Below are 13,165 nucleotides of genomic sequence, written 5' to 3'. Positions count from 1 at the left end.
GTCCGCTGTCGGGTCCCAGACGCCCCCGTCCCTGCTCTCTCCTCCATCCATCCACCCACTGGGGGAGACCTTTGTGATCCCCGGCCGATGGACGATGCAGTGCTTGGGGGGGGCTGTTCTGTGGAATTGTGAACGAGCTGCCCCCCAAAAGCTCTGCATCACCCCGAGAGCAGCCGTGTAGCCGCCTGGGGCGCGGCAACCGGAGACGGCAGCCGTCGGTGTTAAGTGTTGTGACCTTGCGCGAGGTATTGGCCATCATTACGCTTCCACTTAGGCTCCCGGGAGGCGGAAGCCACACGGGTCGTGGAGCCTGAAGTGTGAGGTGAGGCCGTGCGCGGTGAGGGCTCAGGAGAGGCGAGTCTCGTGACCCTCTCTCCTCCGAGGCGGAGTCTCCGTGGGGCGTGTCTGCACCCCAGCTCCCCACCCCGGATCGTCTTGCCAGTCCCCTCCCCCTGTTTCTCCCTCCTTCCCTCCTCCTCTGCTCTCATTCATCTCTCAGCTGCTCTCAGAATGTTCCGGAGCCTCCTCCCTTGCCTTCGCACGGGTCTTCCTGCTGTCCCCACGGTTGTCGTTCTGGAGTTCGGCCCTGCCTTACTCTCTCCCCGGCGCCCACAGCACAGCTCGGGGTGCAAGTCCCGGGAGGGGCTGCTCTGCCCGAAGCAGGGCTGGGGCTCCAGGGGACCCTGTGTCGGGGGGGCTAGTGCTTGAAGAAGACTCAGGAGTTCCTTGACAACGGGCCTTTCGTTATCTGACCTCAGATCTTGTCTTCAGCCTCCTCTCCCGACGAAGAGCTGTTGACCGTTTCTCGGACACCCTAAACGCCTGTGCATTTTGCCCTTTTCTCATTAGCAAGTCCCTGCTCATCCCCCACGGTCCATATCCTCGGCTCACCCTCGAGGAAGGCGCCTCCGGATTCACTTGGATCAGACCGCGGGGGTGGTGATGACGGTCACGGTGATGGTGGCTGTGGTGAGGAAGGTGATGGCCATGCTGATAAGGGGTGAGCGTGCTGGCCGCGATACAGGCGACGGGGAGTGGCCTCAGCGAGGGCGAGAGCCACCACCGTCTGTGGGCCACTCCCTGCGGCGGCTGTGGGCGTCTTCCAGGCTACCTGACCTATCGTCACAGCACATCCCGTGAGGAAGTCTCGTCCCCACTCTGCACTAGAGGAGACAGACGCGTTGCCGGGGCTGATGTGGCCGGGCCTGGCTTGGCTACTTAGGGGCCGATCAGACTCCTCAGTAAGATGGAAGACCGAGGGGCGCTGTGTGCGTCGGACACGTCTGTGCACAATGGTTCTGTTCTAACTAGTGCGAGGTGGCTGGGAATGCGCCTTAAATCCTGGAAACGTGGTAGAAATGTCTTTGCTCTTCTGTTGTGTCCCTGAAGACAGAATGTTTGAGGGGCACCTGGCGGGCTCAGTCGAGTGAACATCTGACCTCAGCTGAGGCCATGATCTCACGGTTCATAGGTTTGAGCCCCATCGGGCTCTGTGCTGACAGCTCAGAGCCTCAAGCCTGCTTCCGATTCTGTGTCTCCCTCTCTCTCTCTGCCCCTCCGCCTCCCCTGCTCACACCCTGTCTCTCAAAAAATGAATAAAAACCTGGAAAAAAAATTAAAAACCCTGTAAATGTCTTTACTGTTTTATTGTGTCTGAAGACAGAATGCTTGTGGGGCGCCCGGGGGCTCAGTTGGTTAAGTGTCCAGCTTCAGCTCAGGTCACGATCTCACAGTTCCTGAGTTTGAGCCCCGCATCGGGCTCTCCGCTGTCAGCATAGGGCCCGCTTAGGATCCTCCAAACCTGTCTGTCCCCTTCTTCTCTGCCCCTCCCCAGTTGGCATGTGTCCTCAGGCTCTCAAAAATAAGTAAACATTAAAAAAAAAAAAAAAAAGACAAAATGCTTATGTGTGTGTATGTAAAGGGGAAGCAAAAAGCCTTAGAGTTTCTAAAGTGGCCAGAGTCCACAGCAAAGCAGCCAAGTCCCTCAGCCCTTGCGTGCCGTCCTGGGGGCCCCCGTAGGGTTGAAGACCGGATGCTGCTGACGTTGTTTATAAAGACCGTGGGGCCCAGGTAGCAGTGTTCTGGGCAGGTGCATCTTGGTGACATCTGCTGCCACTGAGTAGGTCTCCTTGGGAGCTGGCTGTCCCCCCCCTTGTCACTGCTGAGGCTCTGGAAGGAAATCGCAGGAATAGAAAACAATACGTGATTTTTCTTGAAAATTATAACTTTTTAAAAGATTTATTTAAGTAATCTCTGCACCCGCTATGGGGCTCAAACCCACAACCCTGAGATCCAGAGTCTCATGTTGCACCGCGTGAGCAGCCAGGCACCCCCTGAAAATTAAAACTTTATTATTTTTTAAGTTATTACTATTTCTAATGTTTTTATTTTTTAGTGTTTTTTTTTTTAATTTCTGAGAGAGAGAGACAGCGTGAGCAGGGGAAAATCAGAGAGAGAGAGACACACAGAATCTGAAACAAGCTTCAGGCTCTGAGCTGTCAGCAGAGAGCCTGACGTGGGGCTCGAACCCACGGACCATGAGATCATGACCCGAGCTGAAGTCAGATGCTTAACCGACTGAGCCACTCGGGTGCCCCTGTTTTAATTTATTTTTGAGAGCCAGAGCCAGAGCCAGAGACCGAGCATGAGCAGGGAGGGGCAGAGAGAGAGGGAGACACAGAATTTGAAGCAGCTCCAGGCTCTGAGCTGTCAGCATAGAGCCTGATGCGGGGCTCGAACTCATGAACTGTGAGATCATGACCTGAGCTGAAGTCGGATGTTTAACCGGCTGAGCCACCCAGGTGCCCCCAAAATTAAATCTTTAAGTGAAAAAGAACCAGATAAGCAATCCCGTGACCCTACAAATTTAATGGATTATGGAGTGATATTGAAATAAAAATGAGCATATGTAATTTTTTATTGATGTAATTGCTACTTACCGCACGTGACGTGTATTTTTTCAACTCTCAGGTGACTCTTTACTCTCCACTGTGGTGTTTTCAGACTTTGCAAAGACTCAGGCCCCGAATGGACCTTTGTTCAGGGCCTCTAGGTTCTGGCCCCTTGACCATCTGTCTTCACGTGATCTCCGGGGAGCTCTGTCTGCCGGCAGGTGCTTGGTGCCCCTCCATACTTGTAGAGCCAGAAGCTCCACCACTGAGCCCGGAAGTATGTGTGATGCCCCCCCCACCCCCCATGAGATTCTGGAGCCCATGATGTGTGAGAACCAGGCCTCTGAGCGAGGATAACCCTTTCCCTGGGCACCTGACAAAATGGAAAGGTGTGGACTGTTTCTTCAGCCCTTTTCCTCTTTTGTGAGGATGATGGTGATGGCGGGGATTCTGTACAGCGGCGATGTCGTGGTGGTGAGGACGGGGACGATGGTGGTGGCTACTGTGATGAACGGCCGTGTGGGCAGTGATGGTGGCGCCCTGCCTCGCCGCCCTCACAGAGAGGCTGGGGAGGTTGGGGCGTGGAAGGGGGGCCCGGCCCCAGGTCCCCCGAGTACTCACCTTGCACTCTTGAGAAAGGCATGGAAACTTCCTCCACCTTGGTTTCCCTGCTGCAGGATGGAAGTAGCTGTATCTTTACAAGCTATAGCAGCCTGTGCAGACATCCAGGGCTTTGTTAGAACTCGGAGGACTGTCCTCGATTCTTATCACGTGACCTCTGTAGGTAAAGGCGTAGAGAGGAAAGAGAACCGTCAGTGAGAACGGTCTGCGATGTTAGACTGTTTTCACTTACATTCTATGTCACCGATACTTGGACGTTTCTGTTTGGTTCATCTTTTCTTAACATGAATTTTAAAGCCCGTTTCCTTAAAAACACGTTCAAGAAAACAAGCACGGGAAGCACAAGGGGTCACTGAACCAGACTCCATTACCTGCCCCTCGGTGTGGTGTTTGGGGAGAGGCCTGGCTGTTGGTGGCCCCTCCGTACAGTCCGTGCTGTGGTCTCCACGCAGGGCGCCTCTGCCGCGCCTGCCGCCGCCTCTGCCCGAGTCAGTGAGCCGCCGGGATGCTCACTCTAGGTGACTTTGCTGTTGCCCGGCCCAAATCAGGTTCTGTTTTATCTACAGGAGCCTCATCTCATTCTGCTGGCTTTGATCAGGCCGTCAGGGTTGAGACGCCCTCCTCTGCTGGCTTCTCCTCTGAGCCCCAGGTGCCTCCTTCCCGACGCAGGGCCTGCTGCCTCTGCAACACACACTCACCCCTAATGAGCTACTTAAAAAATAAGCATTGATTTCTAGATAAAAATCACAATTAATTTTAAATGCCCTCTGTAAGCCTTGTTACAAATAATTGCCAGAAACACACAGGGTCTGAAATTAATTAAAATCGACAGCCTCGTTTGATGTGGAATGTGCTTCTCATGTTTTAGTTACGTGTGTGAGCCGCGTGGACGCTACTCAGGCGGAGCCAGTGGCTGGGAGGTGCCAGGTGGGGGGATTTGTGGGAGGAGCCGCTGAGCTGTCTGTACCCCCATCCCCCTACCCCCCCGCCAGGTCTGGAGTCGTCCAGACCCGGTTCGCAGCCCTGCATCCTCTTAGAGTGGTTGACTTACTTCCCATGCCTCCAGGTCTGCATCTGTGAAATGGGTTTATCAATGTCGGCCGCACAGATAGCTGGTGGAGGGTGATGGTGAGAAGGTACCTGCTCAGAGGCTGTCAGTGCCTAGTGTCAGCCTTCTGTCCTCACCGTCCCTTCCCCAGACCAGCCCTGGAAAGGTTACCCCACACTTCGGTTATTTGGGTCATATTGTTTCATTCATCCGCTGACTTCCGCCATGAGATAAACACAGAGGCTGGCTGGAAACACAGAAGGCAGAGGCTGTGGACAGAGTTCCCCTCCTCCCCGGGAAGCACCTGCTCAGGGTGGGGAAGTGACTTGATCAAGGCCAGGCCTGGCGAACCAGGCGTGAACCTTCCACGCAATCATGCTGCTGGCCTCGCAAGGCTGTTGGGGTCATCGGGAGTTGGCCTTTGCCAAGGCAGAAGGAGCCAGCGGAGGGCCATGGCGCCGTGATTCCCCCGCCCTCACCCGGGGTAGCGTAAGCCCCTTTCTCAGCAGTGGGGTGGATGTGGAGAGGCGAGGACGGCAGCATTGCTATAGTAACAGGTGCGTTTATATTAACTTGCATTCATGGTCAACCTTTTGTCAGTTTCCATTCCGGAATTCTGAGAATCGCTGCAGTGTGTCCTTGAGCATAGAGCCCTGTAGCCCTTTGCATTTCATNGTGGTTAGATCTGCCCAGGACTGGGCCTTAGGTCCTGCTCTTTGCTGAATACAGATGCTGGGCAGTTACTACTTCCTGTCTCTTCACACCTCGGTTTCCTCATCTGCAGATAGGATAGAGTGACACTGACCTCGTTACTTTGTTTGTTCACGTGTTCATTGGGGAGGGGGTGGTGTTTCCTGAGCACCTACTGTGTGCCTGGCCTTGGGTGCGGTGCTGGAGAAACAGACCAACTGCACAGGGTCCCTGCCCTCTACACGCTCCTAGCCAGGTCTGGGGACACCCCAGGGCACCCCACCTTGGTGAGTCAAAGGAGGGAGCTCAGAGGGGGTCCTGAGAAGGACCCACCAGTCCAGCCAGGGGCCCCAGGAGACAGAGACCCCGAGAGGGTGGAGGGGACACAGGAAAAGTGCTTAACAACTCGTGCAGCCTCAGTTAGGGCAGTTCCTTGCCTTCCTCCCTCTGTCCCTGCTCGCCTCCTCCCCTCCTCCTCTCCCAGTTCCCCAAGTACCTCCTAACCCTTTCTCTCCCCCTCCCTTGGGAAGCTTTGGATAGTAAGGGCCAGTTCCTCGTCAGGTGTCTTCTATGCCTTTGGTCCCAGAGACAGATACATGGGCCCCCCACCCCCACCCCATGTCCCCACAGACAGCGGCTGCAGAAAAAAAGAGAACAAAGCTTGGGAGTTATTTATTTTATTTCTCGCTTTGCAGAAATGTTTATTTGCATGCCGCACGGCAAGGTGGAATGGTTTGATTTGATTAGCAAGTCTAAATGTATTAGCAGCAAGACAGAAACGATATTACAATTAGTGGTAATTAGCCGTGCTGATGACTCTGGGTGGCAGTGCAAGGTGACAGATGTAGCTTTCTGGTCCCGGGTTAGATTGGGGCGGGGCACTCTCCCCTTGCGCAGGGACTCGCTCGGCTCCCTGGAGACCCAGGGCCCGGCCCTGTCGGCAGCACGTCTGAGTCACAGCTAATTAGTCACTTCACAGAGACACGTGTGCCAGACCCACTTGTGTAAAGTTGACTTCTTGGTGTTTGGTGGGCAGTGGGCCTGACTTTCGGGGATCCAGAACCTTCCAGGCTGCTTTGACTCAGCGCCATGGATGACTGTAGCCGCGGATTCCTACGCACCCTACTTCTCTCTCTACACATCTTTATCACGCACGGTCTTCGTACCCCATTCACTTGGGTTTCTTTTGGGTTGTGTCCCCAAGGCCCCCGGCCTGGGCTGCAGGAAGGTGCCCGTGGTTACAGTCGCCATTGCTGGTGTGCCGGGCAGGTGGTAACACTGTAAGGCGCTGGGGGTACACTTAGGGGACCCTGGAGACTGTGTGCCTCGTCTTTATAAGTTAGTTTACCCCACGTGTTGTCAGTGACTTTGCTTTGTTTTGTTTCTTTTAAATGTTTATTTTTGAGAGAGAGAGAGAGAGAGAGAGAGAGAGAGAGAGTTCCAAGCAGGCTCTGTGCTAACAGCAGACAGCCCAGTGCAGGGCTTGAACTCACGAACCCTGAGATCATGACCTGAGCCGAAGTCAGATGCTCAAACAACTGAGCCACCCAGGCGCCCCAGTTGTCAGTGACTTTGAACAAGGATAAGGGTGGGGGCGGAAATGCCCCCGGGACCCAGCCTGCCCTCTAGGAAGGAGTTCCCAGTCTTACTGCGGAAGCCCCAGACTTGAAAACCTGCAGAAACCAGCCAAGTGCTTCTGTGAGGTGAAGGGAATGATTTGGAGCTGGATGGACATGGGGGTCACCTGACTCTGAGTGTCTTGAATGCCACTGAGTTCACTTTAAAATAGTTATTTTGGGGGGCACCTGGGGAGCTCAGTTGGTTAAGCGTCCAACTTTGGCCAGGCTATGATCTCCGGTTCATGAGTTTGAGCCCCGTGTCGGGCTCTGTGCTGACAGCCCAGAGCCTGGAGCTGCTTCCGTTTCTGTCTCCCTCTCTCTCTCTCTGCCCCTCCCATGCTCATGCTCTGTCTCTCCCTCTCTCAAAAATGAATAAACATTAAAAAAATAAAATAGTTATTTTGGGGCACCCAGGTGGTTCATTCATTTGAGTATCTGACTTTGGCTTACGTCNTCTCCCTCTCTCAAAAATGAATAAACATTAAAAAAATAAAATAGTTATTTTGGGGCACCCAGGTGGTTCATTCGAGTATCTGACTTCGGCTTACGTTATGATCTCACCGTTCATGAGTTTGAGCCCCACATCGGGCTCATGGCTGTCTGTGCAGAGCCCGCTTCAGATCTTCTGTCTCCTTCCCTCTGGCCCTCCCCTGCTTACGCTCTCTCAAAAATAAATAAGTACCTATTTTTATGTTATGTGAATTTTACCGCTATTTTTTAATAAAGCAGCAGGGGCTCCTGGGTGGCCCAGTTGGTTAAGCCTCCGACTCCGGCTCAGGTCATGATCTCACGGTTCGTGGGTTCGAGCTGCGTGTTGGGCTCTGTGCTGACAGCTCAGAGCCTGGAGCTGCTTCAGATTCTGTGTTTCCCTCTCTCTGACCCTCCCCTGCTCACGCTCTCTCAGAAATAAAACATTAAAAATTTTTTTAAAAGCAGCAAAGTGCTAAGAGGTATATTTTGGAAGCCCAAACACTGCAAGCTGAGTGTATCTCAGAGGCTTTAAGGAGATAAAGTTCCTGAAAACAGAGCCAGTATTAGAGATGATCACAGATGCTGAGTCTGGGATGGAGGGAGCGCAGCGGGGAGGAGGGAGGAGGAAGGAGGCTGAAGCCCCGGGCAGGGTCTGGAGGCGCCGTCCTTTGGGCAGGGGTGAGGCGAGAGGCGAAAGAAAACAGTGCAGGTGGGAACACATTTCCTTCCCACCTTGGCTGCCCAGCAGGGGCTGCGGGAAGGGGCAGCACGTGCCATCTTTACCCTGGGACGAGGCAGCCCCACCTCCTCCGTCGTGCATGTTACAGACCACAGCAGCCTCTCGAGCGGTGCGGGTGCCCTTCCCCTGGCCTCAAGGTGGACTTGGCCTCAGCTCATCTGCCAGGCCTGCTTGGAGCCCCCAGACGGTAACTTCTTCCCATCCCCCACAGCACCCACCATCAGGAGGATCCTCGGGGTTCCAGATCTGCGCCAGGCCTGGACCAGACACTCAGTGCGGGTGCAGCGGGGTGAGACAGCCAGGGCGGGCGCATGGGGGCTAGAGCCCCGTCGAGTCAGCCCAGAGCTGCCCAAGGCTGCGTGGTGGGGTGTCTGCGGGACAGCTTCAGGAGGTGCTTTCCGGACCAGATGTGCGATTGGAGTTTAGGGACTGTTACTGTCGGGTGGGGGGCAGCAAGAAAGCATTTAGCTGTGAACCTGGAAAGTGGGCTCACCTGTGGGGTGAGGACCCGGGGGCGGGGGGCGGGGCTGCCTTCCTCTGTGGCTCTGGGCAGACTCCATACAGAGCATCAGCTTGTCCAGTCCTCTGAAGGACGTGCGTTTGGTCCCTCGAAATGAACCCGTGGTCCAGAGCCTTTCGACAGGAGCCGGAACCCAGAGGTGTTGGTGGGGTGGGGGCGGGGAGGTGTTGGACAGGCCTTCTAGAAGCGAAGAGTCAATCAGCATGTGACAAGGTGCTCAGTCTTACCCATGTCTGGGAAATACCCATGCAAACCACACTGAGGTTGTCTCTCCTTCTCAGGTGAACAGCAGTCTGACAGTGCTCAGGGCTGGTGAGCACACGCAGACCAGCCCAAACTACGCAGTGCTCAAGGGCCAGAAATTGGGGAATTTGGAAAACACCTTGGAGTCAGTAAAGCTAAAGACACACATATCCTGTGACCAGAAGTCCACTTGTGGGTGTGTGCCTTAGAGTCTGGCACAGGTATACCAGGAGATCTGCCCGTGCCTGGCAGCCAAACAAGACATCAGATGTGTGCTGACTGTGAACGGGTCTGAGTGCACGCGTGCACTGTGTGGCAGTGGGGAGGGTCCACCCAGGTCACGTGCAGCAACAGCGAGCCGTAGGAATGTGTAGTTGAGCCCAGAGTGGAGTGCAGAGTGCTTTGGTGTGATTCCACTTATAAAGTTCAAAGATATGCAAAACAAAACTATTTTGGATATGTCTATTTGGTAAACTACAAAGAGAAGTCGGGAAGTGATAAATACAAAAATCATAGTTACCTGTATGTGGGAGGGAGTGGGGAGGGCACATTAGGAGTATTTCTTTTTCTTTTCTTTTTTTTTAAGTAGCGTTTATTATCTCATTAAAAAAATTTTTTTAATGTTTTATTTATTTCTGAGAGATACAGCGTGAACAGGGGGAGGGTCAGAGAGAGAGGGAGACACAGAATCGAAAACAGGCTCCAGGCTCTGAGCTGTCAGCACAGAGCCCGACGCAGGGCTTGAACCCACAAACCGTGAGATCATGACCTGAGCCGAAGTTGGACGCTTAACTGACTGAGCCCCCCAGGGGCCCCACATTAGGGGTATTTCAAAGCTAGTGTTCATTTTCTTTTTGTAACCTGGGCACTGGGAACACACACATAATGGTATTGTTATTCTTTAAACAATGCACGTGTTTTATCATATTTGGCGTGTCTTCAGTACTTAATAAAATGCAAGTGCATTTAGAAAGTGAACCTGCGGGAATGAAGTGTCCTGCCCCAAATGCGCAGTGAGAGTCTATGCTTTAGAGCAGACAGGCGGGTCAGGGCTGCCCTTTGGCCACACAGTCTCCAGGGCCGGCATCTCCAGCCTCCCAGAGGGAAGGTTGTGTACCTTTTGAAAACGACACAGAATGGTGAAAACTGCGTGACACCAGATGTGTAAATTGTGCAACATAAGTCCTAAGTCTTCTTCCCACCCCCGCCCCCGTAGCTTAAAAGCCACATTTAAAAGTCTTGTTTTTAACCTAGATAAATTCTGAAAATGCAGCAAAACTGCTTGGCGCCCTCTCCTGGGCAAGACTGGGCGGAACCCATGGCGTCCCGGGTGGCGGGAGAGCTGGGCTCGCGCTGGCTCAGCACCACGGACAGCGTCCGTGCCCTCGGCCTCGCGCAGGCCTGGAATCCGGCTTCTTGCACTTGGTAGTTGGGTGGCTTTGGGCAAGTCTCTCTGGAGCCGGGAGGTGCTGTCCTCCTCGGGGACACAGACTGAGGGAAGCCACCACCACGGCACCCGGCATGGGCTCTGTGCTCCAGAAGCAGTCATCGTGGTTAGAAAATCTTTCGTGCTGTTGAATGGGAAGGGGCTGAAGGGGCAGGGCAGGGCTGGGTAGGGCAGGGCTGGGCTGGGCAGGGCAGGGAAGGGCAGGGCTGGGCTGGGCAGGGCAGGCGTCCTCATTGGAACCGTGTGATTGTGAGGAGCACCGTGACTGGTGACTCGTGTTACCAGGCGCTGCACACACTTTCTGGGCTGGCTGGGAGGGGGTGCGGGGGTGGGTAGGAGCCCCACTGCGGTTCTGTGGGCATCTGCCCATCCACCACCTGCACCCCCTGCTCAGGGCCAGCCTCCAGGTGGCCGGAGGAGCCAGGCCAGGCAGGTGCAGGCCTCGCCTTGGCCTTGGTTGCCTCAGTGGTGAGGCGGGTGGAGCCAGCAGAGGGGTCTCCATCAAGAGCTCAGGCCCTTGGCCTTCAGTCTCTGCAGAGAAGGTGGCTTGATGCACTTGAGGAGGGTAGTGAGATGGTGGTGGTGGTGGCTTCTGGAAAGTTCTTTGCTCTGTTCTCTCTTCTAAGCGAAACGAGAAGCAAGGCCCTCAGCTGAGTGTGGGGATGCAGGGGGCCGGGGAGAGCAGATGAGAGGTGCCGGGAGAGAGGAGAAGGTGAGCAGGGATTGGCGAGGAGAGCTGGCCGGGTGGCCCCGTGCTGGAGGAGAGGCCAGGTCTGAAGGAAGATCTCAGGATTCAGCTTTAAATTCTAGGCCATGTGTTTCCAGCCACAGCAACACGCATTTGCTAATCCACATTTCTTTCTGATTTATTTGTTCGGCGATTGGGGGCACTGAGCGGCATTACGTGATCTAAACTTTCAGTAACAGCAAGAACGTTGACACCATTAATTGGAACGGATCGGTGGGCCTCTGTGTCTCCGTATACCACCCTGGTCTTATTAAATCTAAATCGTATTCACCCTCGGCAGCACTGATTCGAACTGTAAACCCAGCGTGGTGGAGGGGATACCTGCTGTTTGAAGACCTGTGTTTCTTTCCCTCCGATGTCTGGCTTGATTCGACATCCACTGTGCAGCATCAGGCTGTGTCTGCGAGGCTGTGAGCTGGTGGCAGGGTCCCAGGAGTGACCCGCCGTGGGCACGGCGCACTTGGCTGGTGTGAAAACTCGACGTCCGTTGCACAGAAGCAGGACTGGGTATTGTGTCACACCCGCGCTCGAGTGTGTGGGTCGTGTACGCAAAAACGCAAGTGGGTATCACATCAGGGCGTGTTTGTACAGACCATTATGTCCTCGTTAAGCCCATGGTGACTTTGCACACCAACCCTCCAGGGCCAAGAACAGAGCTGATGTTCCACTCCCGTCTGTTGTCATCACTGCTGTGGCCGCAGCCCAAGGTTCACAGTGCTTCTGAGCCAGGAGGAGAGTTTAGTCAAGTCCAGGAGTCTAGGGACACAACCCCAGCCCCCAGGCTCCAGACTTGGATGACTCCTCAGTGTCCAAAACATGCATTTCGTATTGTTTCTGCTAATTTTGTGTTGTCTTTTCCTGCCTTGTCTCCTGGCTTATTCCTGTAAATCCTTTAAGAACTGACTTGGTACCTCCTCCTCCAAGAAGTCTTCCCTGACTTCAAAGTGCTGGGCTAGATTTTCCTCAGCCAGCTGCACAGCTCTGAGAGCAGGGGCCACACAGTCCTCTCCATTGTACCTCGCCAAAGCTGGGAAGACAGTAGGTGATCAATATATGTTTGTTGTATTTCAAATGGTTACTTTTCCCCTCCCCTCGGTCGAGCGGGAAAGGATTTTTCTCCAATATTTACTAGGAGAACCTGATGGGGTTCTTGGAGGTAAACCCACAAAAGTACGAGGGGCCCCTTAGACTGAGCCCCTAGGAGCTTTTAATTCTCCAGCTTGTCTGCATTCAGCCTCCAGCAGATCTTTGAAGTCTTCATGTAAGTGTTTTGCCAGTTCCTGGCTGGCGGCTTCTGCTCACATTTGGCTGTGATTGTCTGTAGCTCCCCGTCTCCCGGCAGCCTCCTCCCTCCCTCTCTCGGCTTACTGGGTACCAGGCCTGTGCCAGGGCCGAGTCTGGCCGCAGAGAAGAGCTCCCTGCTTGGGGCGAAGACATAGAGCCCTGGTTTGTGCCTCTTTGGGGAGGGAAAGGGCCAGAATTGTCTCTGTCCCAGGACCAGATCGGCTGTACTAGGCCTGGGTGCACAGAAATGCTCCTTCAGTGTTTGTTGACTGACTAAGCATTTGTGAGTGCTGGCGCTGTGCCTGGCTCTGCCCAGAGCACCCCTGTGCTGGCCCTGGCAGCAGAACCCGGACCCAACGGTGTGTACCAAGAGAGCTGTCGCCAGCCTCCTCTGGGCACTCGGTCCGGGCGGGGAGCTGTCTCCGCCGAGATGAGGGCCCAAGGCTACTTTGGCTCCCCTCCCCCTTAACAAAATGATGAAAACGCACAATCGGCCAGATGCCCGAACCCAGAACTCTTTGTACATTCTCCCAAAGTAAAAAAAAAAAAAGGAAAGAAAGAAAGAGTCCCCCCCTTAATCACCTTTCATATTTTCATTAACAACATCAAAGCGATTAGCTCTGGAGAAACCAGTCCGAATCATAGTCATCTCGGACGAGGTGGATGAGGAACGCAAAAGAATTTGAATTTCAAAGCCAGGCCTTTATCTCTCATTAATGCTTTCTGCTGCCAGGGCTCCCCCAAGACCCCAGCCGTGTCATACATTAGGGGAGCTGCTGGGTGCGTACAGACGTGGAGTCCTTGCTCAGTGCTGGCGGTGTGGGAGGCCCCACCGCGCGCCCGC

At 54.3% G+C, this 13,165-nt stretch overlaps 1 protein-coding gene and 1 long non-coding RNA gene across 2 annotated transcripts in view; one reads left to right on the top strand and one right to left on the bottom strand.

The window, feature by feature from the left end:
* PHF21B (PHD finger protein 21B) overlaps window positions 1–13,165 on the top strand; it is an 84,790-nt gene that overhangs the window by 16,944 nt on the left and 54,681 nt on the right. The gene's annotated exons all lie outside the window — the stretch shown is intronic.
* Window positions 3,215–5,090, bottom strand: LOC144226580 (uncharacterized). The gene is made up of 3 exons (XR_013333687.1): window positions 5,040–5,090; window positions 3,884–4,807; window positions 3,215–3,669 (listed from the first exon to the last, which is right to left on the bottom strand). It is a non-coding gene; the product is annotated as an uncharacterized LOC144226580 (long non-coding RNA).

Source organism: Crocuta crocuta, unplaced genomic scaffold, assembly GCF_008692635.1.
Source record: "Crocuta crocuta isolate KB4526 unplaced genomic scaffold, BGI_CrCroc_1.0 scaffold143, whole genome shotgun sequence".
Taxonomy (NCBI): Eukaryota; Metazoa; Chordata; class Mammalia; order Carnivora; family Hyaenidae; genus Crocuta; species Crocuta crocuta.
The sequence above is the reverse complement of the archived record's forward strand: the minus strand, read 5'-3'. Positions and strand labels throughout refer to the sequence as shown.